We start from the raw sequence: 4495 nt of genomic DNA, 5'->3' as shown, positions 1-4495 counted from the left end.
CTGGTGAACGACAGTGAAACATTAGAGAAAAAACGCATGAATTCCAATTTCATAATAGTTGTGGGAACAATACTCCCTCTAATTTATAAAATTATATATCTATAAATCTAGAATTGGATGTATAATAAATAATGTATATTCATTTATTCTAAATAAATGAAAAAAATTTAAAAATTTTTTTTTTAAAAATATTAAATTATATATCATAAGATATATAATTTAATAGATATTTATATACGTCCAGAGTAACAGCCGTAGACCGCAGGTAGTCAGTAATCCAGCTGAACTCTGAGAGCAAACAGCCTGGTGACTGTAGCGTGCCGAGGGGCTCACGTGGATCTGTGGCTGAGTCTGGAGCTGAGACGTGTTCAACGAGGACTCCTACGAGGCAGCAGAGCTGATGCGCTGATCATTAATGGCCGAGGCTGCTCACACCAAAGGTGGGTTAATGAGTTATCAACTGTAACAATATCTTGTAGCTTGGAACAGAAAAATCTCATCTTTGTTCTCTGTCTTGCTGCCTCCTCCTGTTGGTTTGTGTGTTAGTGAGTGGCAGGATTCTCCAGTCCAGTGAGCACAGCTCCATCAGCTGGTGGAGTTCAGTCAACACACCTGCTCTCAACAACCAGCAGTGTGCTCAAACATCGGTTTCTCCTCCATCCTACACGATGTTTTACACTCCAGAAGCAGTAAATCAGGATTACATCACCTCTCTGTAGAAGGAAACTTTCCAAGTGTCCTTATTTTGGATTCTTGTGTCCTTCTCAGTTCCTTCCTGGTGTGTGTGCTGGACTGGATCCTCTGGCTCTGTGCCACCCTTTACTTAATAAAAATCATTGAAACTTGTGTCGCTTGTCTGAGTCTGCATTTAAATCCATGTGTTCTGGTTCCCCATGTCAAAGATGTGAGCCACAACCACAAACCAAACTAAATTTAGTAAAGGTGAACATTTCAGGGGGAACAGGTTTTAAAACCATAATAAAACAAAAATCCAAATTCCAGTAAAACAACAAATCTGCTAGTAACAGATACATTAATGAATTTGTAACTTATAAAAAATAGCTTGCTAAATTATGAAAAAAGTCCAGCACTCCTGCAAAGTTCAATTTTTGAGCTCACAATAATAAAAACCTTCCAAATGTTATATAGTTACATTTCACAATAAAGGTATAAGCCAAACCCAGCATCAGCGCTGTCAAATCTAATTAGTTCTCAGAACTCGAAAAAATTATGCAAACTCGCTGCCTCAAAAAAACTAGCGAGGCTTACTTAAAATGACTAAGTTAGGGCAACTTATTCATTCTAAACTACCCCATACTAGCAATTTATTACAAAGCAGCTGGTGCCTCCTGTTGGACACGAGACCACATCAATTGTTCTCAAACTTTTTACATCATTCCCCACATGTCAGAAAGAAATAGTTTCACTCCCCATCTAAACAAAACAATGACAGAAAAGGCTAGCAGCAACTTTATTTAGATAATAAACTTATTCACAATAATTCCTTCGCTAATTTTTGTTTTCAATAAACAACTTTCATTTCAAAAAACTATTTGTAACTTTTGTCACTACACTACTTCATTAGTCTGCACCACTTAAAGTTAAACAGAATGTGAACATTGCCAGACGTCTTCATGCATTCTTAATCATACAGCTAAGTAAATCTCCAAAAGATAATTCTGTTCATCTGGATGCAGCATTTTCAGTGGGAGAAACATTTCGTCACTCATCTAAGTGACTTCTTCAGTCTCAGCTGACTGCAGGTTTCCAACCTTATAAACAGTACATTTGCATAATGACTGAAACCAGCCCACTGAAGGAACAATGGGCTGGGAGGTCAGTTCCTTCATCTTAATTATGCAAATTCTCCTGACCATTGATCAACAACCACTGATCAATGGCCATGAGTACCATTAACAGAAAGTTCACCCCACTTTGCAGTTATGTATTTGTAAAAAATGTTTGGAATCATGTATGATTTTCATTCCACTTCTCACGTGTGCACCACTTTGTGTTGGTCTTTCACGTGGAATTCCAATAAAATTGATTGATGTTTGTGGCTGTAATGTGACAAAATGTGTTAAAGTTCAAGGGGGCCGAATACTTTTGCAAGCCACTTCATATAATATATAAGTTCAAACACACTCAAGGTATGCAGCAGGGCAATGATTCGAGTCCACTTCTGAATTACCTCAACAAAACAAAACATAAATAAATACATTAATAAAAAAAATACAATTAAAAAAACAGACAAACAAAGGATTTGGAGAGGCCTAGCCAAAGTATATTCTAAAATACTGGTGGTAAAATGAAAATATATAGGGAAGAATTTAAAGTAAGAGTTTAGCAAAGACAAAGTGGGTGTACAGTCTGTTGTTGGTGTAACAACAGAGGAATAAATCAGCTGAGCCTGTCGATCTTCAGGACCAGCAACCTATACACATCTGTTTGGCTCTCTGAGGTAACGCAGAGCTCAGATGGAGCCAGTGTGGGTGAAGGGAATAGCCCAGCTTTAACAAACTTGGTGTTTAGGTGTGTTCCTTGGATCCGCTGATAACATAATCAAAAACCTGTGCATCCTTTCAAGTCAAATCTTACCAGTCACACCTGTTAACGGTAGCTCTTCCATATATCGGTGCATTTACTAATCAAACGGGTTAATGAGGGGTCTGGACAGTAGGCCTCAAGTGACTCTTATACTTAGAAGGCTGGCGTAATCGGTAAGAGTTATTTATATAAATAAAGATTACTACTCAGATTTCTTGTCCTATTTCACAGAAGTCCACAATGTCCACAATTTAGACTTTAATTGCAGGATATTTTATTAGAGCAACTTAGTGAGGGCAAAGAAAACTCAAAATCAAATAATAATAATCAGAAAACAATAATAAAGTCAGCTGAATCATTTTATCTCATTAACCTACTGTAGGAGCCTACATGCAGTTTAATTTGAAATGTATGCTTTTATTTTGATAGTGCAGAAAAACAGGAAATTGGGCGAGAGGAGAGTGGACCTGGCAATCTCTCTTCATTTTGAATTGAGCTTTATAAGTTTTCATAATTTGGAATTCTGTTGCTGTGCACCTGTTTAGACTTTTGAAGTAAATATTGAGAAACTATCAAGGAGCGGAGCGTCAAGCTCAGGCTCCATTTGCAGGAAACCTACATTAGTCAAAAAACTGTAAGTTTTAAATTGCTTTGCCCTTTTACAATTTGCTGAGGTGCATGTGTATTGATTAGTTTGGAATTTTGCTGCCCATGGATGAAGTCAAAGGAGCTTGCAAAGAAAAGCGTCTGGACTTCTTTAAGTTACTTGAAGACGTTTCACCTCTCATCCAAGAAGCTTCTTCAGTTCTAAGGTCAAATGGTGGAGAGTCCCAGATATAAACCTAGTGGGAGTATCCCCAAGCAGAGGGACAAAAGGACCACCTGATGATCCTCTTAGCGATTAGATGATCATCAGGGGGTCCTTTTGTCCAACCGTCTTAGCTGTGGGCAAAAAGATGACAGTCAATAAAATTCTAAAAGATAATTTATTGACAAATAATCAAAAGATAAAAGATAAAACAGTCCAGTGTCCCATTTATGAATCAAGTAAAACGCACAGTCCCAAGGCCAGAGCCAGCTATGCCACACTGCCAGTTGCACTCCACGTGTTGAACCTCAACAGGGTTAGAAGTTGTCTTCTGAGACCCACCACCCTGCAAGTATATAGCCAGTGGTCACTCCAGCCTCTGTGTGGCATATAATAGGCCCTGGCCTGCACAGAGAGACAAAATGACACATTCACTATAGAATTCATAGCGCAAAACCCATCCAGCCCAAACATATCAGATTTCATCACATTACATACCTGCACAGAGAGACAAAGCACAGCAGTGTTTGTAGTGTGGGCTATAAGTAGACCAGTGTATCAGTAACACCTGCCTCTAATTAGTCCAACCCCATTACAGCCATTGGCTCACCAAAAATGTGACACACACACACACAACCACTCCCAACCCAGTGCAACTTCACACAACAATATGGAGCTGAATTAACACAGGCACATTAGTCTACCATGTTACAAATACAAAGAACCATGAGCTGTGTTGTGTGACTGCTACACCAGCTCTCTTTCGGCCATGCCGGAAGGAGCTGTGCATTTTATAGCTTTATAGACTCTACAATAATGTCATAAATGAAATGCATTGAATTGATTGCTTTAAAATACCAACTTAAGCTCTCAAAAGTCAACAAAAAGCATAAAATATATAACATAGACTAACTGTTAACTTCTTCAACAGGTTTGACCAGCCCACAACCCCCCCCACCACCACCCACCCACCCTCACCTTTACTACAGAGCCCTCTCCCCACTCCCCTACCTCCCTCCTCCTTCCAATCATCTCCCAGTGTCACAGTGGAACAGGTCAGGATACAGGTCAAATACAACAAGCTGAAAGTCAGTGATGCTGCTCGGTTTGCAGTCCTGAACATCACGGCACAAGCAGGAT

The 4495-nt window shown here is 39.2% G+C and overlaps 1 long non-coding RNA gene across 1 annotated transcript; it reads left to right on the top strand.

Annotated features, from left to right (window-relative positions):
* Window positions 1-306: 306 nt before the first annotated feature.
* On the top strand, window positions 307-846 carry LOC102201870 (uncharacterized). Its single transcript, XR_312139.1, has 2 exons — window positions 307-440; window positions 547-846. It is a non-coding gene; the product is annotated as an uncharacterized LOC102201870 (long non-coding RNA).
* The last annotated feature ends 3649 nt before the right edge of the window (window positions 847-4495 follow it).

The sequence above is a fragment of the Pundamilia nyererei genome, unplaced genomic scaffold, assembly GCF_000239375.1.
Source record: "Pundamilia nyererei isolate P.nyererei 1_Seehausen unplaced genomic scaffold, PunNye1.0 scaffold00229, whole genome shotgun sequence".
In the NCBI taxonomy this organism is placed as follows: Eukaryota; Metazoa; Chordata; class Actinopteri; order Cichliformes; family Cichlidae; genus Pundamilia; species Pundamilia nyererei.
This window is presented reverse-complemented; position numbering and strand designations above follow the sequence as displayed.